At 37.8% G+C, this 26,466-nt stretch overlaps 1 protein-coding gene across 3 annotated transcripts in view; it reads right to left on the minus strand.

Moving 5' to 3' along the window:
• Positions 1-26,466, minus strand: part of LOC136447078 (serine/arginine repetitive matrix protein 2-like) — a 119,980-nt gene that overhangs the window by 83,531 nt on the left and 9,983 nt on the right. For all 3 annotated transcript variants that reach the window (XM_066445765.1, XM_066445756.1, XM_066445773.1), the window contains exon 3: positions 12,688-12,763. The gene's annotated coding sequence lies outside the window, so the exon portion shown is untranslated. The remainder of the gene's footprint in view (positions 1-12,687; positions 12,764-26,466) is intronic.

The following is a 26,466-nucleotide window of genomic DNA, read 5'->3' on the forward strand; positions in this document are numbered from 1 at the left end:
TGATATAAGAAAAGTATTCTTGTTGTAAGAAGATTAATCTTAGAAGTAAGAAAAAAATTCTTGGCAGCAAGAATTGTGCTCTTGATATAAGAAAAGTATTCTTGTTGTAAGAAGATTAATCTTAGAAGTAAGCAAACATTTCTAGACAGCAAGAATTCTGCTCTTGATGTAAGAAAAGTATCCTTGGTATAAGAATATTAATCTTAGAAGTAAGAAAAACATTCTTGGCAGCAAGAATTGTGCTCTTGATATAAGAAAAGTATTCTTGTTGTAAGAAGATTAATCTTAGAAGTAAGCAAACATTTCTTGGTAGCAAGAATTCTGCTCTTGATATAAGAAAAATATTCTTGTTGTAAGAAGATCAATCATAGAAGTAAGAATACATTTCTTGGTAGCAAGAATTCTGCTCTTGATATAAGAAAAGTATTCTTGGAGTAAGACGATTAATCTTAGAAGTAAGCAAACATTTCTTGACAGCAAGAATTGTGCTCTTGATATAAGAAAAATATTCTTGGTGTAAGAATATTAATCTTAAAAGTAAGCAAACATTTCTTGGTAGCAAGAATTGTGCTCTTGATGTAAGAAGATTAATCTTAGAAGTAAGAAAACATTTCTTGGCAATAAACAATCTTTGCTCTTGATGTAAGAAAAGTGTGCTTATTGTAAGAAGATCAATCTTAGAAGTAAGAAAGCATTTTCTAGGCAGCAAGAATTATGTTCTTGAGGTGAGAAAAATATTCTTTCTTTAAGAAGATCAGCTCTAGAAGTAAGAAAGTATTTCTAGGCAATAACAATTTCTGCCCCTGAAGCGAGAAAAGGATTCTTGATGTAAGAAGATAAATCTTGATGTAAGAAAACATTTCTCAGCAATAAGCATGTTTGGTCTTGAAGTGAGGTAAACATTCTTAGTGTAAGAACCTACATCTTGAAAATAAGAAAGCAGTTCTAGGTCTTGAGAAGAGAAATGCATTCTTGCTATAAGAACATAAAACTTAAAGGGAAGAAAACCTTTCTTGGCAGTAAGAATTTTGGTCTTGAGATAAGAAAAAAAGTCTTGGTGTAAGAACCTAAATCTTAGAAATAAGAAAGTAGTTCTTGCTATCAAGAATTTTGGTCTTAAGAAGAGAAATGCATTCTTAGTATAAGAACCTCAGATCCAGGTGTCTGAATCAAGAATACACATAGAAAAAAAATCTTACTGCAAGAAATACTTTCCGGCAGTAACCAAGGTCATTTTTATAAGAAAGATTATCTTACTACAAGAAAAAAATTCAGTAAGTAAAAAATTGCTTAATTCGTGGACAAAACCTTTTTCTTGAATACAGAAAAAATTGCTTGCATGAAGTAATATTTTTCTGTATGTAAGAAAAAACTAGAATACAAGAAATTGTATTTTTGGCAGTGTACATGTCATATTTTCTTCGTACAAATGGGCTTCTGATAAAATCTCAGTGTCTACGGCTGAGATTCCTATGGGATGAATTTCACACACAGTGTAATGTTTCATATCATCTATTATTCAGACGTAGATAACTTGAACAGGGACGTCTTCTGACCTATGTCTTTGATAAGAATACATCTTATTGTCTTGAGTCAAGCTTTACATGTATATCAAGAATACCTTTTCATGTGGCAATAATACATAGGTACGTGATACAATTGTCTTATAGAATAACTGCAGCATTTGGTCATCTTAAGAAATATGCTACTCATATGAAAAGTCTAAGGAGAAACACAAGGAACAATGGCCTGCTTAACGTACAAAAACCAAAAGATTCCTTATCATTGATTTTGATTGAAAATAAATGACACCACGCTTAAGCTTGTTCCTAACCAACAAGTCTGCAACCCAAACTCTAGCTTCTGGTCTGGTCTGGTACGAGCTTCACGACCAGGTCAGATGAATGACATGAACCATACTGACCACAGACGCATGGTCAAGCACAGGAGCAAAGGGCACTGCTCTTAGGCCATATCACGCCTCGTGACATTATCTTACGGTGCCAGAGCGGGGTCCACTACACAAACTATTGGGTACTCAGCCGTGAGCCTTTAGTACGTGATGGTGCATACAGTAACCAAATTTGACATGCTCCAGTAATGCAGTCTACTTCATTCTTTCACAGTCTGTCCACATGAAATCTCAGTCTAGGTAAAGCCAATTATCTACAACACGTACACATAGTCACACATAAGGTGCACGGTTTACAAGTTGCAAAATCTCACGTATTACAGAACTGTCGGGACTCACGACTTAAGTGTAGACACTCGGATAGACGGATAGACAAGTTACAACCTCTGTATGTCAAAGGTTCAAGTCCTTGTCATGTACATGTATGTCCAAAGATGCCATTAATTACCATAGTTGATAGGCGATGCCACATGTACACACACACGCATCACTCTTACAAAAACTACAGCCTACAACGTAGATGTCACAGCAGTGCGCGATGCTGTTTGGCTGTGTTGGCTAGTACACTACATATGTTTTGCAACGGAAATCATCAAACAAATTCTCTAAGACCCAACATGATAACACTGTAACATACAATGTCTAACCTACAAGACATTTGAGACCACAGAAGGAGAAATCACACAAAGTACCAACCATCGCACCTGCTCCTTCTCAGAACGTTCCCGTCGTGCTGAAATTGCGGCTAATCAATGGGTACACCCTGGGGGGCAATTTGGCGGGCGGAACAGTCCACTTCTCAGAGAGGTTTATTTCTTTTGTATGATTCCTTCTGATAAGTAATTGACTGACGACTGATTTTATTTTCTTCTTGAAAATAGATCAGTTTGGGTGGTCACAAGAATATAGGTGTCAAAAAAGGCACAATTGAATTAACAATACAAACTGATCCCTATAAATTAATAGACTGCCCCAACACCAGAAGCATCGCAATTCTACAATTAAGCCTATTTGGAAGAGTAATGTACTGTCATTGACATGCGCAAGGCAATTTGATATATGCCATCCTGCACTCTTGCCAACAGTGACTGGAATATGATAGAGCCTTTCAACGATCAGCGATAACAAGATTCAAGAAGGGGAGAGAATAATTTGGAATGGACGCTGCTCTGGAGTGGGTTTTGAAGAGAGATAATTACAAGCACGTAATTAAGGACTACGTCAGATTTCTTAAGGAAAATTGATGATACACCATAATTCTACATTAAGGTAGATTTTACAGCTTAAGATGAATAATCTCATTAAGCTGAACATCTGCCGACTATTCATTTCTCCAGCTGTGTTATGACAATGCACCGTAAAGTCACCTGGCATTATCATGTGTCTACAGGAATCACAGTGATCACAACAAACCAATTTGTCACTCTCTACGAGGCCCACATCCCAGCCATGAGTCAAAAAACAACTTCATCAAACTTGTTTTTTCCACTAACAAAGAAGATCTACAACCGCTAGAACCAATCTACTCTTGACAGTATTACAATGTACTACAATTTTACAAAGTCACATAAGAAATGGTTAAACTAAGAAGGCAAGTTGTTGTTTTTTCAAATTTTTTTGTTTTACTTTAAGTCTATTACAATGTGATTGGGAGAGCAAAACATGCTAAAGACAACATCAACAGTACAATACAGTTCTAAACAGACCATCTACATGTACCACTAAACAAGTGCTTTTGCAAAAAGCTGCCAGTTTCGCCTCATGAACATGGTTATTTACAGGTGGTTTGTTGAGGAGTATATTATAACAGGATGTGATGTATATTCTTAATCCGTCACCCTAGCCCTTAATCCGTTAACATAAACTTAAATCCCACAGGATAACCCTTAATCCGTCACCCTTGCCCTTAATCCGTCATGAAAGCCTTTAATCCCTCAGCATTGCCTATGATATGTCACCATAACCCTTAATCTGTCCCTTTAGCTCTTAATCCGTCACCTTTACCCTACATCCGTGGTTATAAACTTTAATCCGACAGCATAAATCTTAATCCATCACCAGAGACCCTAATTCGTTACCCTTTCACTTAATGCGTCCACCTTACCCTTAATCCATCACCATGACCTTTAATCCGTCAATACAACCCTTAATCTGTCAACATAGCTCTTAATCCGTCAGCCTTGCACTTGATCCGACAGCATATCCATTAATCCATCACCACAGCCCCTAATCCGTTGCCCTTTCCCTTAATCTGTCATTATAACCCTTAATCTCAATCACCCTAGCCCTTAATTCTTATTATAATGTATAGTACACCTTTGGAAAATGAAGGCAGAAATGACATACATGAGGTATAAATGACATGGCACTGGTCCAAATTATGGTTGTGCATTTACCAAGCAAGCAAGCAAGCAACCAACCAATCAACCATAGGTAGAAGCATCCGTTGAATGGTGTTTTCCGTTATAATGAACAATAAAAAAAATTGAGGCATGGTTTGGATCTAAGATCATAATATAAAGACGTTGTATACATCAGACGGATTTTTGAAAAGTAAAAAAAGAGAGAAAAAAAAACTTCCCCTGACGGATTCGAACCGGGAACCTTCGAGTCCACACGTCACGACCTTCCACGATGAGCTAATGATACAAGCCATTTTGGCACACTACTTTAAAGGTAAATATTGGTAAAACCTCTATGCATGGTAAATTTTTTTGTCATTTTCTTGACAAAACTAGTTTCTTCTTGTTCAGTTTTCTGGTATAGATGTAATATGGCCATGTATAAAAACATGGATGTAATGTACTACCTTCCAAGATCCATGGATCGCATGTAACGGACGTACTACACTTTTAAGTTTAAAACCTAGTTCGCAACATTTCATTAACATAATTTATGAACATTCGCTCGTTACTCGATTACTGCAATTATGAGCATGTTTCATTACACTATTTTGGGCATACAATAAGATAAAGCTATTGTTAACCACAAAATAGTTTTTTTTTGAGAATTTTGTTATGTAACGATAACCTAACTATGATTTAAAATGTCAACACCACACTGTAAAGTTTACAAATATACTTCAGAAACATTGATGCAGTGTTGAAAGGATTGAATCAAGATCCATCTATCTAGGCATCGTACCATGCATCGTACCATGGTAGAATTGGGTCTCAGGTTCAGTTTCGCCGGCAGCGGCGAAACTGAAAAAAATCATGACCATAGCATGTCCAGAACATGAGATATCAAAACCGGAAGTTTCACTGCAGTACCATAGCAAGTTGCTAGAGGGCCTACGATCTAATCATTTTGATGTCTCACAAAGACCTACCCACCTACCAAATATGAAGACAATCTATCCAGGCATTCTCAAGTTATCATGTTGACAGACAGACGCACGAACGCTGTGCAAAACATAACCTTCTTGGCAAATTAATTATAGCAACCTTAACGGTACATGTGAGTAATTCCTCACTCTCACTAGACCTGACAAGTCCAAGCCTAGGCTAACAAGAAACACACACTAGGCATTGATTAAACCTGGTTGCTTGATCCAATCAGATAACAGGATTTATTTGTTAGCAAAAGTGCCAAACTTCCACCAACTTTTTCTCCAAGTCTTGAAGTGATTTTGACATTTTACTAACTGTATTATCTATATTGAGATACCATTCATATATCATACATGGACAATAGGTTAAATGAATATGCTAACTTTATATTGGGTCAGGTAACATTTTGTGCAAATCTCTAAATTGAAAATTGCGATTTTTCCCTTCAGTCTTTGATTCTTTAATGAACATGATAAGGAGTAGCTAAGGATAAAGATCTCACATTACCTTATTTATACACATCATACATATCTACATACAAATATTCATACATTTAGGAATTTCAGCCTACGTAAAAGGGATCCCCTCTTGAATAATCAATTCCTTCACATACATGATTACAAAATACTCAATTGCATTTGTTTGAAAACCAAAATATCCAACCCAAATTGACCAACAGTTTCCAGTTTTAGATTACAAGTTCTAAGTAACATTTCACTCTCCTAACATAAAGATGTAGTATAATAGGCTTTCCTACCTGTGCTCTGATTCCAATACTTGCTACGTTGGCTATGTCTGAAAACCAAGACATCCAGCCCAAATTGATACATCTTCCAGATTTAGATTACAAATTCTAAGAAACATTTTACTCTCCTAACATAAAGACAGCGTATACCATTATGTAATACCTGTGCTCTGATTCCAATATTTGCTCTTGCCAAAATTGAGCAACAGTTTCCAGATTAAGATTACCAATTCTAAGTCACATTTCACTCTCCTAACATAAAGACAGCATAATAGGCTCTCCCACCTGTGCTCTGATTCCAATATTTGCTCTCGCCCAAATTGACCAACATTTTCCCGTTTTAGATTACGAGAAACATTTCACTCTCCTAACATAAAGACAGCATATAATAGGTCCTCCTACCTGTGATCTGATTCCACTCTTTCTCCGTAAACCACTTTTGCCCACCCAACCATCCCATCAGCGGTCGTAAAAATAGAACAGCAAATCAGTTTCCTCCAGGAACACCCATTGATTTCCCATTCGGAAATGTGGGTGGTTTTTGTTTCATATGGCCACCCTGAAGTTTTATGTGCCACCGACCCTTTATTGCCTGGTGCTTATAGCTGACACTTCCGGCAGGGAAAAGGCATTTTCTCAAGAGCAATCAGGGCTCAAATTCTTTTTTGGGAACAGGTACACTAACCTAAATATTTAGAGCACAGAAAGAGTTTTGGGTGCGCAATATGAATAAAAAGTAGAATGTCAGCAAAATGTATTTACAAACCCTACTGCCTCTCTTAAGAACTTTGATGTGAAATTCTATAGTTAACTTCAAATTTTTCAACATTAGTAATACACTGTACATCAAAGTAAGTTATATTGCTTTTTCTGAAAGTATGTGATACTTGAATTTCAAGAATATTCTGTATACTAGTGTACAATTAGTACCTCTACTCTATAGCATACAAAAATATCTAGGTGCACCCACAGTCGAAATTAGGTGCACGGCTCCAATTTTGGATACACAAAAGTGCACATGCACCCAGTATTATTAGCCCTGATATTCAATGTACAACAGCTCACAACAGCGAAACCAACATTGATTGAATAATGGCAATCTCTGGTCAAGCAAAATATGGAGGAAGATAACATTAAAAGGAAGGTCAGATACTAGCAGATGGGAAGTAAAATTCGAGATAACTGCTATTGATAGTGTCCTAACTGGAGTGCCATTTCTGCAAAATTTGACTATACCGCTTTCAACTTTGTCTATTCCTTTATATATGTTTTTGCTGTGGAGAGACGAATTACCAAAGGTTTGGAATAGCTTAATGACCTACTTGAGGAATAAATGTTGCATCATAGTGTAAACAGATCTAATTTACATCAGAATTATTACTTTTTCTACCATCTTCTACAAGTTGCTTTGAATATCTATTAATTGTCAACAATATCATTATAAAGAATTTACAGTCTCCAATTAAGTTATTTATGGACAAAAAGGCTATCGCAAAACACAAGACTTAAAACTATTTCTTTAAAATGTCTTTATTGACTTTTCGCAGCATCAAATGGCAAAACTATCAGGAAATCAAACTAAATCCTCGAGGAACAGAATCAATACAGGGTTTCCTTTTAACTCAGTCTGTAGAATTTCCAATAATGCTTGCATTGCCGAGCATTAGCGGCCTTCAAATTAGGTCCACTCAGTCATTCATAATATACAACTTCTGGTGACAAAATGGGGCAAGAGGAGGGGGGACCTTATTGATTTTTGGGTCAGCCATCCAGGTCATAAGATTTAGAGTGCAATCATTCCTTGCACTGTATTTATGGGTATTTAATCAGTTTATCATAAATATAAAATTTGGACCACAAATACCCTACATCAAAGTATGTAGAAGGGAGGAAATATAGTTACAAAATTAGAATACCAAAATCTCATTAGGCACAAAATGATATTAGGAACAGAAGAGGTTTAAAAATGAGGAATCAGTTTTATTCTCCTGACCATATGCTACAAGATATTTAAGAGATGGAAAATCTTTCAAAAATAGTGATGTCCTATCCAACAGGCCCAAAAAATATCAAGTCTATATCAAATTGTGTTAAGTTGACAATCATGCCGAAAGAGATATTACAGTTTGTGACCATACATTTATGTGTATAATATAAGGGGTCTGTGAGATCATTATGACCTCTAATGTACCACAGGTCACCCGTGTTAAGCACCCTTAAACCATTATAATCCAAAATGATAGAATTACCAATATGCATTATAAGAACGTAATACTGTGGCTGCATATCACTGTGAATTGGATGTGTGCAAATTGTCGTTGGAAAACTAAAATGAAACACTTAATCCTAAAACCTGAAAACTTTTTTTGGTAGTCCAGGTAACTACAATGTCATGTTATATAGTACTACTAGTAGAAAATGAGTTGACCAGAACAAATCGGTTCCTTATTAGTTGGCAGTAAAACATAACACCTGAGGCAAAATGTGACCCATGGACTCAGTAATGGAACAGTAAGACTTTTCAATAGAGCGTTAACAGTCGTGTTAGGAGATTATGTCTCCTCACCAGCAGTCAACCAAGAGGACTATAATCAGCAACGCAAAATGTCAGCTTGTCTTCGGAAATGTCAGACAGCCGTGTGACGCAGATAGACGTCAGAGAAGTTACTAAAGACGCAAATCATGGATGTCTCGTCGTCAAATAATTGTCAATCGTCTGTCAATGTCACAGTTAGAGTCTTTTGTGCTGGATCATTGCTTAGGATAATTGACTGGGCTTCCATTCTATAACATCTGCATAGACATGATGGAAACTTTGATAAATATTTCTTTGCACATTTCTCTTGTGCTATTGCTTTGAGAAAAATTTCCTTAATGTTATTTAATCATTATTACGGCTTATTGTTCTTTATCATCCTGGTTTCTTATTCTTGTTTTTTCGGTAAAGATTTGTAGGCAATGTGGTAGCATGCAAATTCCTTGCATCACTATACAAGTATTGTAAATCTTGTTTCTTTCACAATATAATTCTTGTTTTTTAAACCTTTGTCAAACTCTAAAATAAAGGAATAAAGAAATCAATCATTCTGAGCACCTACAAAACAACTTAAGTGTGAACTATTGTGGAACACACAATCACTCTTTTCTTCATATAACACACTACACAATGGGCCCACCTCTCTACCCAACCATGGACACAATACATCACATCCATATTCATTTATGGGGTGCACACAAGCAGGCAATTAGTAGCACCAGGTATAATTAGCTATGCTCGTATTCCAGAGACACTGTTTACAGGTTGATTGATGGTGTTGAGGAAGATTAGTTTTATGAAATTTACAGGTTCCAGGCTGCATATCTCGACAAAGCTATCTTTCAAACCTTAGAAACCAGTTGGCCATTTATTTTGCAATTCATCAACAATTCATAAGATTGCCAAATCAGTTGGTGATCACATTATAGGGAAGCGATGCCTTAAGAATCATCTTTTGATGCTATGTTTTCTGGAAAAATTTCACTTGATTTTTAAAATATGACAGAGTGTGCATAACAAAATTTATGCTCTATCAGTCTATGGATGTTAGTCTTGTAATACTATCTTTTGCTATATGTAAATTGAACAGATTATGATAAAAGGCAAAACATCAATCTAGATTGCTAAATATTTAAATGCTACTATACGAAAATCTTTGCAGAAATCTTTGTACACTTGAAGTTAACCTTTAGCACTCTGAAGTAGCTGTTTGGTACCCCATTCTCAATTGGCGACAGAGTTAGGCAGCAGGGAGAAGGTTAAATCAAGACTTTTGACTTTAAGTACAGAATAAGACTTGCAATTTCGCCCTTTAGCATACTTTTATGCCATACATTTCCTCCCCAAATGCAAATCCTATAAGCTACTTATGGACTATGCATCCAGCTTATAAGCTTGCAGACATAATACCATTAAACTTGATGAATTGGCTTTTAATACCAAAGATGAAAGCAGGACATAAGCCTAACTTAAATCAGATGTTCCTTTCACCGATATTGGGTTTTTCTGTCATACCAATCGGAAAGTGATTATGATTAGAAAAAAAATGGTGATCTCACAGAAAAGGAGATCTGGGTCAACTTTTTCACTTAGTTAGGCCATGATTGATTCCATCATAATCATATGGATGACATCATCTAGAACCCTAAAACTGATGCAAGCAAACAAAAAAAGATATAGAAATTGGGCAAAAAAAGGTGCCTTCATCATGAAATCTAAGTGGGCAGGAAGGTTGAACTAATAACACACATAGTATGGTATAGTGAACAACATTCATTTCTGTTCTTTCACATTTTGATTTAGGAATGGACTTTGGCATTCTATGACATTAGTATTATGTTGTTATTTTTTTAATTTGCTGCATATATTTGCTCATTTTGTAGCAGCTACAATTTACAGTATGGAACTTCAACTTTTATACGATTTACAGTATGAACAAAAAATTATTTTCGGCAACGGACGAAAAGTTGAAGCACGCTCAGATGTCATCTTTGCAATGGACTCAACATGGCCTTAGACATATAAAAATAGGACTGTCAAAAAACATTCCTATATCTAAATGTGACACACTGGCATGGGCCGCAGTTGCAAAACATCTGGAATGAAACATTGGATAAAACTTTAAGACTTTTTAGTCACTTTATTGCCGAGGTGAAACCACACAACAATATCACTTATATGTGCCTGAAATGTGGCAAAATCTCACCATAATCAATAAGTCAGTCAGTCAATAAATATGTCTGAGAGCCATCTGGGAAATATGTGCCATATGAAACTTGAAAAATTGATTCTGACACAATTGATCGCAATTTTCTTGCAGCGTTAGAATGCATGTGCTTTTACTTACTTTTTCTAGCACAGAATGCTCAGGCTTCCTTGTTGTGTATGTGCTGACTTCCCACTTCTTAAAACTCTACCATTATAACTCTGGAGTTTAAAACGGTTATGAGCAGCAGGGTTATAGTGCAAGGCAGGGCTTTTTCTGAAAAAGGTAACAAGGGCGCTGCAGCCCCGTGCCCTAACCATGCGCCCCCTTACCCTGGGGAGTAGTTCCTTGACAAGCATAAGATTTTGGGACCAGAGATGCTATACTTGGTCACATGTGGCCACAGTCTTCAACTGTGACCTGTCTGCTAGTAATTTTGCCATCCAGGAAGCCTTAAAATGCCCCATTTTAACTCAAAATTCTCTGCAACTCCACACAGTGGAAGCCACGTCATCCGTGCAATGCTCTACCTTGCAATATTTTCCAAGAAAAAACAGTACATGGTAAGCAACTAAACCCATTCCCACATCGATTGCCCCATGAAATGGAAAGATGAGCTCTACCACACCTGTGAATGGGGAGATTGTGCTGATACAGCTAAGCTTCCTCAGCACTTCTTCCCACAAAAATGTGCCGCATTAGCCACAAAATAACAAGGAAAAGGACAGGAGGTGAGAGCCTAACCAACAATCAATAAGCTGCCATGAATGGGTGATGGGGTGAAGCCATGGGGGAAATGTGCTTCTTCTTATCACTACATGGCAGTGGATTGCTTGTGACGTTGCTGACTTAGACTTTTCATGACTTTGTGAAAGAAAGCCAAAGGCACCAGAATGATGATGCATTGAAAAGTTTTTACGGTAAAACATGTTTGTATTTGCGGTGGACTTATGTTTGTAGGTCACCACAAACTCACCACACCACAAAGGAAATGCTCTGTCTTGTTTCAATTGTTAACTATGAAAAGACAACTCCTTTCAGCTTACATATGTACAGCCCCGGCAAAATTGTTACAGTGGTTCTTTTTCACAGTACAATGTACATGAAACAGGCAATGAAATTTGTTTGCCTTAGAAAATAACTTGCAATATCTGGTAAGATATTACAATCATCCATCAATATAACACTATTAACAGCTCTAAGCACAGCTACATGAAAATTGTGCATTAGTATCATCTTGTCAATAGTGTGGTTCAAAAGGTCTTCCATAGCTTAAGGCAAAATAAGTGCAGGAATGTGTTAAGTGTTAGGACCTACAATTGCATGCTTGATTGGTCAATACCATAATGTAATCAAGTAACCCAGCCATGCTGTTCACCATACATGTAAATATCTCAATGTGAATATACATTATATTGTAACCAAAGCCCCATCAGAATGGAGTCTCTTTACTTCTCTTTTATGAATAATCTATTTTTCATTTTCCACTTTTATGAGCAAAACGGTCCAGCTGCGGGCCAATTTGGGTCAGGTCATATCGAAATGGCCCAGACAATGTAGTCAACCACGTTTAGTACTCCTCTAACAACTTAATGTGAGAAAATCAATCAATCTCAGTGGACAAAATCAGATCTCCCTCCCTGTACTCTACTAACTATTGAGTTGATATAGACACTGAAGTCATCCTGACAATAAGTGTTATAGACTTGGGGAAAGCATCAACGTGATACAAAATGGAAGACCGATTTTTGCACCAAGGGTCCGTGCAAATGCAGTGAATCTGTCAGAAGACATGTACATTATGTACGTCCATTGTTGTTATTAATAATTCACTCCTAATGCAGGCCAGTAGACGGCAAATTTCACGCTCAATGGCAGTGATCCTGTAGAGAGCATGCACGCTTCTGGGTCAACGACCGAAAAATTCATATCTATAGGGAATTAAAGTTACCCTACCTTTGACAGCAGCCTTCTTGTTCTGTATCGATCAGTGAGGCCAGCAGATCTTTCTTTGCAGGCACCCCTAAGGAGTCTGTAGAAAACACAACACATAACACGATTAATATAAATGTACTCAGATATTACATGAACAGCAAGAAACATCCGAAAGCTAAGGGAGCTCGCAACATGCAACGCACAGTGAAACAAATTGAAGGAAGGCTAAGTGCAACTGCAGGACGTCCCTATGAGTTTATGTATATGTATATGTAAAACAAGAAAATGATGAATACAATAAACATAAATATCTGCTTATGTGTACTGTAAATCTTGAAATATTCGCAGTGTTTAGAAGTTTGCAGTTTCCATGGCGATCTTTCACAAACAACCAAATACACCTACTAGACACAACTGTTCTGTCTTCCATTGTCTCTACTATTGTTTTAACCCTGAACTCAAAGATATCGCCTTTTTTTTTTAATTTTAACCCTGCTGGAAAACATTGATAACTGAGATAAATCCGCAATATCAGACCTACTCTGCAGTTGAAACTGTTCAGGACCAGGAGATGATCCATTATTCCAAGGTAATAAAAGTCGTCAGTGCAACCAGGTGCCGACAATAACACCAATCCATATGGGGTGGGAACTTACCACCAAGGATAAGTATACAAGAAACATGAAGCAGTAAAAGGCCTCTATTTACAACAGTAGGTGTAAAGGCTTAGCATCAAGGGAGTCACACACTGGTGTGATGTATGACTGTATTAACACAATCATGAAAGAAGATGTATATCAGATACAGGCGTAATACCTTCGGCTCAAAGGATTTGCCATCAAGGAATGTAACTTGTATACACACTTTATTTATTTCTTTAACAGCTGGAGAGGGTTTTATGGGGCTTTAATATGCAACACTGCATTTGTGATCTCTATAGAAGGGCTAGGCATTGTTGTGAGAGCATGAGATATAGTGAGCATTTTTATATTATAAGTTTGTCTTCTTCCATGAAGTGATCAAAAGAATATCAAACTCTATTCATGAACTTGTTTGAAATAAGATACATACATGCCTTGAATGTGGAATTCCATTTCAATATGTGAAATTTCATCTTTGTGTTGGTTTAAACATAATGTACATACAGAGGGAAACGGGCAAAAGCTGCAGAAAGATGATACAGAGAACATTTCCATCCTCACAAATGACATCAATAACAGCTACTAGTTCAGCACCAGGGACAGTCTTACCCAAGATAAGATAGGATCTGACTTCTGAGGCAAATTGATGACATGTCAGCATGGATGGCAGATCAATAAGACAGCCGATACAGATCCATCGTAGAGCCTGAAGGTAAGCCAATATAGCTATACCACTGCACATCACTGACAACCAACACATTCAGTACTAAGGGCTCACTAATTTACAGATTTACAGTACAGAAGTCTAAAAAAAACAAGGTTTTCCAGCATTCCAACTTTTCATTCTTGCTTGCAGAGAACAGCTATGACATTGATACTTAAAAAGTTATCAAAGAGTCTGCACATTCAAACCAAAATTTCGTCTCACATGAACAAAATTATGAAAAATTTCAAACACTCTCAACAGTAGTCTATAAGGAACGGGTAAGTGGCGTAGTGTTGGTGTAATGGTTAGGGTGTTTGGCCAAGAATCCAGAGGTCCTGGGTTTGAATCCCTTGACATGCCACTGATGTTGTGACCTTGGGAAAGGGACTTTACACAACTAATCTCATTTCAGCCAGGTGTAAAAATTAGGGCTTAACTTTGATTGAGGAGGTAATAGCAGAGGGATGGGCTCCACCTTCCAATACTAGACACAGTGGATAACAACACAATGCCCTTATGGCCTGAAAAAGGCTATGGGACTACCTTTGCCTTCACCTTATTTTGAGAAATCCGCCTATTCATTTTTAATTGCAATACATGTAATATCACACCATGGCTCTTCTCTGGCTGTTTTTCATCATTACCAACTGCCAGGAAATGGCTGTCGGAATACTTTATAGTCTTCATTACAAGAAAGCTCCTAGATGCTGCATGCTGTCATTAGCTTGATTTCAAGCTATTTGATGCAATTACAAGTACTTTTACTAATAATTCAAAGGATTGTGCACAGCAGATGCCTCCATATGTTATATCATAAGCATTTACATATTCCTATCTTGAAAAGCAAGTAGAAACATAAGGGAATAGGTAATTGACATGAAATTTCTCTCACACTGTTAACTTAAAATTCATACTCTCAAAAAATCAATGCATTGCCATGTAGCTATCACTCCAAGAAGTATCATATCCCTTGTGACATGAGAAATGCAGCTCATATCTTATTCCATTACAGCATGCATCTGGGATACAACTCAGGGCTTGAAATACTGTAAATGTAGAAATGTTCACGGTGATTTTATGCTCGCGGTTTACGCGGTAAACTCTTCAGCATGAATGTAAAACCACCACAAACCTTTTTGCCCACCTATGATTGTGGCGTTACTATTGTTTCAAAAGTAAACTTAAAACCACTGCGAACACTCCATTTTCTCTATACCGCGAAATAAAAACCATGCAAACTTAAATACATTTACAGCACTCCGTGCATATGCATTTTTGCGCATACAAAATATGAGCTGCACACCTACATGTACTCTTTGACTACTGGTGCCCCAGTGCACCTAGATATCTATATAGTATTGTACACTATAATACAAAACATTGTTGACACTTAAGTGCCAGAAAAACAATAAAACCTTTAAGTTATACTTAGCTATGGAATTTCAAATTGAACCTCTGACTACTAGTCTGAGTCTGAAGAGAAACAGAAACAGTAACTTTGTAATTAGGTTTGCTGACATTCTACTTTATCTTATGTTGTGCATAGCAAAATTTTTGTGTGCACTTATTCCCCTTAATGAATTTTGAGCCCTGTTAACTACTGCTACATATATTCTTCCTCTTTCCAGTATGAAGAATAAAACATAATCCATAGATTTTGAGACATGGCAGGAACAGCCACAATACCGCAGAAATAACCACAATAATCTATGTATGGTATACTGTAATTGTCAATATGCATGCAATCTGACTGACAAGAACAAGAATAGATAGTACACATGAGAACATAGTCTAGACATCCAGAAAAAAAGACAGCAATTCATCATGTACAACCAGACAGAGAGAAACCAATTAAAATAAATTTGATTTCACAATCACAACAATTGGTTAACAAGCACTTTGATGTACTATGACAAAATCTTAACTGTGTACTAATAAACATCACACACAAACTGCAATCACTCAAAAACTCTCTCATACATGTACGATGCAATTAATCATACTACTATAATCGTTAGGATGAATTATTAAACGTAAAGATAAAAAGATTACACAACTTGGAATTTCAAAGCAGAATGATCAGAGCAATATTTCATCTAGTTAGCTGTTGAAAAGGTCAGAAGACCAGTGTCATCACAAATTTTCATCCTCGTTATCAATCTTGCACATGTGTGAAAGAAGTGGTCATGGAGCTTTCTTTGGTACAGGTTATAAACTACTGTGGGGCCCAAAGGAGGAATCTGGACAGTTTCTCTCCCCACCTGTTAGACTACAAAATGTATACAAAATTAATGTATATATATCAAGCAGCTGGCATCATGGACAATTGTTGAACATTGCCATCAGACCACCCATATTTCTGTGATATCAAGTTCATTGCAAATTCATGCCCGTAGGCTAATTTCAAGTTTACAACAATTATTGACGGTGTACAAACATAAAGTGAAACATAAGGCATACATACATGTGATACAAATGACGAAGATTAAACTACGTTGCTAGTCTAGGATGAGTTTCTATATCTACGATACTAATGAGGGGTTTGACTTCTTCTACGAAAGCAGTGGATGATGACCCACATACAAGTACAATCACCACAATGAGAAGGTGACCTGGAGGATTAACGTGTCAAAGTCTTTAATTGGGAAATCAATAAAATGTATACACATGTAAGAGCCTTTTCAAAGTCTCAAGAAGACAGTAATTTTCTTAGTGTAATGACAAGATCAAATGGCAATAGCCTGTGCGGCAATAAGCTATTTTCCACTCATCCTGACTGACCTGAATTGTACGACTTTTAAAACCACATAGCAAGTTACAAAATTGCCTGCCATAAATCGAAAGTACCCACATTCTGGTTTTGTCACTCTTATCAAAACCAATCTAATATCTATCTGACATTTCAAAACTCATATATCATTATATCAGCAGAAGAATTGACACATTCCTATTCCTAACACAGCAAAGCACATGAATTGAAACAAAGTATCAACTCGCAAAAATCTTTCAACATCATGTTTCTCCACTGGAGGTTCAACTAAACATCAACCCTGTCATGATTACAGTCAAAATTAGTAGGATGACAGTTATGGAACCAAGTTGACCTCTTTCTCCTAACTTCAAAAGTTTCTATAGTGCTACACCAACAACATTATAACCAGTCTCCAATAAATTATGTAAGAAGACCAATGCAATATGCCCAGTAGGAAGACAGCTATGGAACCAAGATGACCTCTTTGTCCTACACGTAACTTCAAAAGTTTCTGCAGTGTTACACCAACAAAGGCTAATGAGTCTCCAATAACATAAGAAGACAAACGCAACATGCCTCGTAGGTGACAGCCAGTGATATTCCTTAGCAATAATACAGCTGAACCTGACATGCAGGGAAAGCCTTATCTGAGCCATCGGGGCATTGATAAAGAGCTCCCTGTGCCAAGAGTAATGGGTTGTTGAGAACTGCCCCGAGCATATCGGCCTTAACACTTATAATTCCATAGATACAAATCTGCGCCTATAGCTAGCATAGGAGACCGTGACACCAAGGTTATCTGTTATTACAGTCAATGTCCACAGGCTTTGGCACTCGCCCAGCTTTTGACAGGTCCGTGTATACTGTAATTCTTGTTTCTTTCACTGTAACTTTATGTTTGTTTTCACGGTTTTCACGGTCACCTCTGTACTGAGAATTTATCATCACCGTGAAAAAACCTGTTGTAATTATTTATGATTCCTTCACACATCCGTTCTGTAAATCACTTGGCGCCATCGTGAAGTTTAAGTTCAGTGAACATGTCCATTTTCCTTACACCATGAAATTTTGCTACCGTAAAGATCAAGTGAATTACAGTATGTATTACATTCAGGTGTTTTTGGTCAGACTTTACAATGAACAAATGTACAACTATCAAAAAGTGAGTTTCGAAAATATACAGTGAGAGTCAAGAAAAATAGCAAAATTTCACTTTTCCTACCTTGATGTGAAATTCCCTGCTAAAGCAACTCTAATACGTAGAGAAGTCCTAGAACCAAATGTTGTTCCACTACACAGCTTCTGTCCTGACTTCTTTAGGCCTCAAGAGAGCAACATCCAATGTACATGTAACCTTGCATGACAGTCAGCAGAAGCAGCAGTAGTAAACCATCAGAAAACCCATCATGCTTTATCCAGGTACCTGGCAAGCAGTATCAGTTTGATGGCAATGACAAGATGCAACTTCCAATCCAGGTTCCGTTAGGCTGCTTCCATCTTCACCATTAGTAAGTCTCTACCTAATTATAAGTGATGAGCAAAACTTCCCATCTGGTTTTGGCATCTGAGTCTGTAGCTAGAAATACTGTACGGCAGTGATCATCTTCCAAAGGACTCCCAATCTCATCTTCTTTTGCTAACATTACTACCACCTGCACAAATACATGCAGATATGCCTTAGTATATCCCATATGCACTAGTCTCCACTTCTGCCAATTGAAATACCACTCTTGCCATACATGTTCACTTAATGTAGTCCGTAGGCCCGCAGTTATGCCACATGAATATTTAACAACGCCCCAATCCTGCCAACACCAATATGAAGAGTGAGAAGTCCCATTGGAACTTGGCCATTTTTTTTATATCTCTTTGATAGGAAAATTCTGGAATGGTCCATGTACATGTACATCACAGGTGGGCACAGAAAGAAAAAGAGTGATCTTGAACCATTTTAGCTCAATGAAGAGCTACTCTTCCACTGGTCGTGACAACAAAGACAGGCGCTATATACAGCATTTGCAGGTTGTACTGGGGAAATTCCCCTAGTTCTTTTCGATTAGTGCAATGACCAGTTGACTATGGCTTTACATACGTCCCGTCCTAAGGACTGCAACCCTTTCCAGTAGCCTGCATGTCAGGTTAGCAACAACAGCAAGTATTCAAACACTCTTGGTCCAGAGGCAGAGTCGCTAACCACTGGACTACGCATGCTACGACCACATTATGATCATATTGCATCCAAGGGCTGTGGTATGATCTAAAGTGACTTTGCAGGAACACATGATAGCACTATCCTAGAAATATACTAGTGGCAAGTTATAAGACGTTAAACTGGATAGTGAGTGTGAGTGTGTGTGTGTGAAGTTGCCTTGGTGCAGGTAAAAATGTATTATAGGTACTGTAATGGTTTCAAAGACTATGACATTAGCTTTAGTACAGAATCAGACTTGAGGGCCAATCAATAGATTTGTGAGACTGTCCCTACAAATAGTGCATTTCAATTATTTCAGGCTTAAGGGTGCACTCTTCAAGTGCTGTAAGTAAACAGCAGTTCAGAGATAGTTAATTGGAGCATCCTAATGTCCAGGGAATAGTAGATAAATAGATTTGGATCAAATTGCGTGCTTTAAGACCAGTGGTTAGTGACCCTGCTTCTAGACGAAGAAGCTGTTAGATTGAATCTTGTCGCTCTGCACCCAACAAGCACGCTACGGCCTAGTATTGACAAGAGTTGCTGTCCTCAAGACTGGAGGTTAAGCTATGGTCCACTGTTCACTGTGCTTGTCAAGAGCCAAGTTTCTTAGGCCAAGTTTTTGGATCGGATCCTTTCACATTTTACATTTCATGTGCTATCACATCATTTAATTATGCCCTTATTACACAAAGTTTGTCCACCAAACTAGTTTGGGACTTAAGCATTATTATCATTGATAGTGATTATATTGCCATTATACATATTGTTCCTACTTTGTAATCTTGTTACTTCAATTATGATTGTGTTAATCCCAGACATATTCCAGTATACATGCGCCTTTTATCTTTTGGCTCTATTAATACTACACTTACATGTACATCAATGAATTTTCGTAAAATTAATAGAGCTACTATTAGACTGCTTGTCATTTAAAAACATTGTGAGAAAAATCAAGCAGGTTATACATTGTACATGTAAGTTAATATACATGTATACAAAGAAAAGGTAAATGCCCTTATGAACTGTTGTAATGTATAGACCAATGCCACTAGCAATCTAATAGCTTTAGCTAAAATGAATGGGCTAGCTGTGATTTCAAAGCAACCTTGGCACACTAGACGTATATGTGGAAAGCCACTTTTGCTTGCATGTGCATTTGACTTGCCAACTGGAAAATTGAATCTCTACACAGCCTCATTTATAATTCTAACATGCTTACATGTACTAGACAATACATTTATATCCTTAGACAACAGAATTCTTGGGCTAAACAGGTCATAAACTTGACCTTACCTGTACACCGTTCGAAATACCTGTTTGAAGTCTACTTTTTGCAGAAAGATTTTCAAGACTGCAGAAGAAAAATTAAACAACCTGCAATTTTGCAGAATGAAAAAAAAATCAGGCTTGGGATTCAATGATTCTCAATTTAGCAAAATAGCAGTGCTGTAAATAAACTGAAATGCGAACCTGACGACGTTTTAACGATAGAGTGCGAGGAACATAGAATTACAGTAATGCAATGAGATGAAAATTAATGCTAGATATGATGTAAATATATGCATCACTAGTATTATGTTGAGAAGGTTGTAGTATGGAAGCCTGTGTATTTGCAGAAGATATTTTCAAATTGCAGAACAAAATTTTGACATTCTGCAATATTGCAGAACACTGGAAAAAAAGTATTTTGGCCACTGCTGCACCAATGATATACTGATTTGTTGCAGTTTCCTCCCCATCCATGGTACTTGACCTTGGGTTTTTATCTGATGGAGGCTTTGCTGCTATCGGAAAGGCCATACTCTGTCAGCTATGACAAACTGTCATTAGCATTCACTTCCTGAAAATCAGACAAATCGTGACATTCTGATCTTTCGAATCCTACTCCCTTCATAATGGTTCATCAAGATCAGGAGCCGTCAATAACACACTACATTCCAATGTGTCAGGTGTGAGGCCAATAAAACTGTCCAATAGCTGCAGTAATGCGCTTTAACTGGCTTGCTTCACAGTTTCTACCATGCAACTTGTATGATACGAGAAGTAAAAGAGCAGGATGGAAAAAGCAAAGCAATGTAAGATTATGAAATCCTTACAGTACTTTGCTTACACTTATTCAAGAAAGTCTGGAAAGTTTCTTTAATCAAGAGTATTTCAAGTTTCTACAGATCTTTGAACTTTTATTTGAATCTCTCACGCACACACTTCTTGTCACACGGTTCAAATGAATTCCCAGTACGGTATCTAGAATTACTTTGGACACAGAGAACTATAACATACAAAAATGTTATTCACAAATCAAAGAAAAGAGCCGTCCACACCCATTCAACATTGTTCCTTATCTTAACAGCGATCTAACTGTGGTCAACTTCAATTTCCAATCCAAGTAAGGCTGTGAATGCTAAATGCCTTGGGAAGACAACCTTGAACTTGAAGCCAACCAGGACAACATTTGACAAACGTCAAGAACACTGCTCTTTCCAATATTTCCATGCTTTCCCCCATCCATCACTTTTTCTCATGTGAGCCTATGGCTAAACATTTTGTACCATATCATACATTCAATGCAAGAAAGGGGAGGATCTGTGAAGCACCAGATGGCAGAATACTACTTTCAAAGCACTCCATCAATCACCTTGCTCTAGTCTGTATCACACAAAATGCACACTCCACTTTCTGATGTTTTCATGTGTACATTTTGTACCATCTCATTTACTGTAAATGCAGAAATGTTCGTGGTGGTTTTCTGTTGGCAGTTTTTGCTGTAAACTCTTCACTGCAAACTTAAAACTACCACGAAAAGTGTTTCCATTATGTGACTGTAGTGCTACTAATTGCTTTAAATGCGAACTTTAAACCACCGCAAACACTCCATTTTACAGTATTCAATGAAGGAAATGGAAGGATCTGTGAAGAACCAGATGGCTGAATTCTACTTTCAAAGCACACACTTTATCGATCACCTTCCTCTAGTCTGTATCACACAAAATCCACACTCCACTTTCTGTTGTTCTCATGTGTACATTTTGTACAATCCCATACACTGTAAGTGCAGAAATGTTCGCGGTGGTTTTCTGTTCGTAGTTTTTGCAGTAAAATCTTTACTGTAAACTTAAAACCACCACTGAAAAGCCGTTCCATTGTGTGACTGTAGGGCTACTATTGTTTCAAACGCGAACTTAAAACCCGGCGAACTTAAATGCAGTATTCAATGCAGGAAATGGAAGGATCTGTGAAGAACCACATGACAGAATACTACTATCAAAGCACACACTGTATCGATCACCTCCCACTAGTCTGTATCTCACAAAATGCACACTCTACTCTCTTCTGCATCAAGTTACAAAGGCCATGTTATCTTGGCCCTTTTGAATGAAACTGGATGTGTAGGCAAGTCAGACCATTTCAAGGCTGAAAAGCATCAGAGATGACTCCTCAACCTAAACAAAAGAAGCTGGGAGAACGGATTACAGGCAGGGAGCCAATGTGCTGACGTTATAAAGGAACGCTGTCTCGTATTGATCGGCGGAATCAATAAGTCAAGAGGGGCTGTCGTGGGCTATAAATCATGGAGTAAGAGGTGAACTTCACTTTGACCTGGAGAAAGGGTACAATTTAAGTGCACAGTGTGATGTGGGCAGTCTGAACCACTCCAACATTCTCCATGATTTACATGTACCTGTAAGTGTAACATTGCCTCCGTGCCCATGTTAGGGGTGCAGCTAAAGCTAATAATTTCAATGTTTTAGTGCTAAATTAGACTTTTTGGGGGGCATCTAGAACTGACATATTAGTCGTATATACATTGAGTATAAACTTAAGGTTTTCCAGAATTCTAATTTTTCTGTTTTCATAGTTTTTTCTAGCCTTAAATTACTTCGTTTATTTCAAAGGTTTTACGCTAATAGTCACAAATACTGTACATGCATTTAAATTCACGTTGTTTTTTATTTCATACTAAGGTGAAAATGGAGTGTTCGCGGGGGTTTTAAGTTTGTGGCAGCGCTAGTAGTCACATACTGCTACAGCACTGGACAAAAATGTTTGAAGTGGCTTTAAGTTCGCAATGAAGCGGTCACCGCACACACAAAAAACGTGGAAAAAAACACCGCAAACATTTCTGCATTTACAGTAACCATTTTCATGATGTAACCCTTGAAAGATATACGATTCAATACTTTCACTTTACAAGACATTCCAATCAAGTACAGCTACCTCCTCAAGAGAATTCACTTTGTCTGACCTATAATATGATTTCTTTCCTTCCCTATCTTAGACTATCACCCCTCATTGGATCAGGGGTCCTGGGGACCTCGTGATGAGTTTTCAAATGTCAATTCCCAGTTGAGTCCTGGTTAGTCTTAGGCTCCCTGCGATGACTTTGAAATGTCAATTCCCAGTTGAGTTTATGGTTATGGTTCTGCCTTCAAGTGACTCAAATTTGGTTTTAGATAGTAAAATTCCACAATAGAAACTTTCTGCTGAAGTTTCAACCATAATCAAAAGCACTCTACTTATGGGGAATGCTGTGATATTAACCCTTAGCACACTGCAGTAGTCGTTTGCCAAGAAATTCTCTTCTGGTTAACGGTTATGGCTTTAGGCAGCATGGAGAAGGAAAAATGTTTTCTTAGAATACAGTACTGGATACAGGTAGCCTATATTTATTGCGAACAAAATAGCCCAAAGCAGAGTATGGCATTGGAAATTAAAGAACACATCATACTAGTGCGATGGGTACCTGGAATTACTATGAAAGTGTGGGGATTGTGGCAGAAGCTGTTAAGGATTAGGACACACTATTTCCACATTTTCTTACACATCTTTTTTGCTTGTTACTCTTCAGTGCCCTATTGTACAGTGTACCTGTTTTTTGTACCAGTGCAGACTTGCAGAAAATTTCCTCAAACAAGATCAGAACATTGAATTCCATACAGCAATACCTACAAATGTACTACCCAAAGTTACATACAATCTGGAAGATACTTTTTCAAAACCTTTTCATAAAGTTATTTCATTTCAGTTTAGATACAGATGAGAACCAGTCAACTATTTACCTATTTGGGTCTGCCCAGGGTTGGCACTATAGCCACATTTACATATACAGGCTGTTTGTGTGGTTTCAGAATCGATGATAGAGACTGTATAATTGAGTTCACCCCCTTGTGCAAACCTTGTCCTCCCACCGAAAATTAACGCAATGATTCTGTTGATTGGATTCAGTCAGGGAGAAACAGTTTTAACAAAGATAAAGTGGTTTGAGCTGGAAAAAGACCGGCTTTGACAGATGGTACAAATTGGCGAGTGGGCACATGTACAACAACATGATCTGACTGCTTGTTCACCGGGGTGTAGCAGACAAACTCATACAGGATCAGGTCTGTGTTAATATGTACCAACTTGGCTACTTCCCAAAATTCCAATACACATCTATGTGCTAATCTAACTGGTAATGTTAAGTCAACCATGTTAACACTGATACATTGCCTTCTAATTCCACATTTATGCTGAAATAGCGTACATTTGTATTTGTATTTCCAAATACAAGACTATAGTATGAGAAATCTTGATTCAAGTGTTGCAATGTAAAAAGTGCTACAACACTGTTGTGGAAAAAGTTTGTTGTTGAATGGAGTAGAAGAAATCACTGCAAAACTTATGAGCCTGAAACTATGTTTGACTCCGCAGATGATGTTCAACGAACAGACTGCATGGCTCCATATCAAATCATTTCAAAGGCTCCCTGGGAGTAGGAAAGCCTTGACATAAAAAGTCATACAGACTGCAATCTATCTATAAATCCCACATAGGATTCAGAATAAACCACCCTAGACCCGACTGCCTCTTTCTAAAGGTCAGACAATTCCTTCTGGGGCAGCATCAAAGGATGACTGATGATTTACACATAAAGGAATTCTATCAACTTGTGTCTGTAACATTGCTGATGGAATAGTAAGACTACATACAGAAGTTCTACTCCTGAATAGAGCAACAAAGTTACAGGACACACATAGATGTTTCATGGCTAGTATAAAGGTACATACAAAGGTACACATACAACAGCGTTCCCGCCAGCCCAGGTTAAGAGTGCGTCCACCAAAATATAATATGGGGGGGGGGGAGCGCCGAAGGCGCGACCCGACCGCCGAAGGCGGTCGCAATTTAGGGGGGTCCGGGGGGATTCTCCCCCGGGAAATTTTGGATCTTCAAGCCTTCAGAAACGCAATCTCCCGCATTTTGAGAGACAAATCATGCGATTGAGAGTGGTTGTCAGTGGTCCCTTTTACCGCCGCCATTGTCATTATCGGTGGCAGTACTAACGAGAACGACCCAAAAATGTGCTTTTCAAAACGCAGGAAATCGGTAGATTATGTTGTCACCCGTTGTTGTTTACTTCTAACACATTGTTTTACTTCTATATTTTGAGGTGCGTGGATACCGACCAAGTTTGATGATGGGCATGGAAAATACTATTTAAATCGATTAGTTTGATAAAACCGGCTATCAGTTTTCATTTTATGTTCGATCGTTTGTTCTCGACCGGAGAGTTCGTTTTTATGTCACTAACACCGGTAGTTCTCGTGAACGTTACTAACAGGAAAAGGTAAGTAAACATGAGCTTACAAGTAATTTTCACAAGCAGGCCGTAGTTTATTAAAAAAACATAACGTTCGTAACGTTACCGAGTACGAGACTAGTTGATTATCGGACGATATGCGATAAGTATAGAATCCATTTGTTGGTCAAAGAAGCATAAATTACCGTCACAAAAGTGAACATGACTTCCAGGCCGGTTCAATGTTGGGTCGATCCTAGAAAATCTATGATCATCCAGTGGCAAAATCGTAGCTGCAAGGCAAACAGTCCTACAGGCGACAGCCATGGAAAAGAAAGTTGTGTCTCTACAGAAAAGCCGTGCGTGCTTCGGCTCCCAGTGACGACTCTCCATGGTTTCTTCATCCTGTACGTACCGTTCTTTTTTCCTAGATGTACGTAAAACTATGCTCATACTTGAACTTTATTGAATCACCACCTTGCAGGCATTTAGCCTGAATTGTGTTGGTGTTTACAAACTTCGTTATCAACAATATTTAAAAATGTTATCCAATTCTGAAAACATACTTAAAATTCATATATAACAATTTTGCTTAAAATTACAAATTACAGACATTAACTATACAATAATTGCACGATGAGTTAGGCAGACGTCATACGAAAGTTGATGCATATGGGATATAGTGCGTTAATTGTGATTCAACATGGCAAGGGCCCTGGGGATAAACGATTGCGAATGTCTGTTGGACCGGCTCAATGGCAGCTTAAAACGGGGAGCCCGACGCAGCTGGTACTGACACTCAGTGGCCGGCTGCAGGAACTGATGGCAAGGATGGGTGGGGTCAGCCACCACCCTTCTGAGTTCTCGTGTTGTCGCCTCTCGTCTCCGGGACTCCAAGGTAGGTAGCTGATCGTAGGGTATAGAGATGATCCTACAACAGGACCTCTGGAC

Source organism: Branchiostoma lanceolatum, chromosome 1, assembly GCF_035083965.1.
Source record: "Branchiostoma lanceolatum isolate klBraLanc5 chromosome 1, klBraLanc5.hap2, whole genome shotgun sequence".
Lineage (NCBI taxonomy): Eukaryota > Metazoa > Chordata > Leptocardii > Amphioxiformes > Branchiostomatidae > Branchiostoma > Branchiostoma lanceolatum.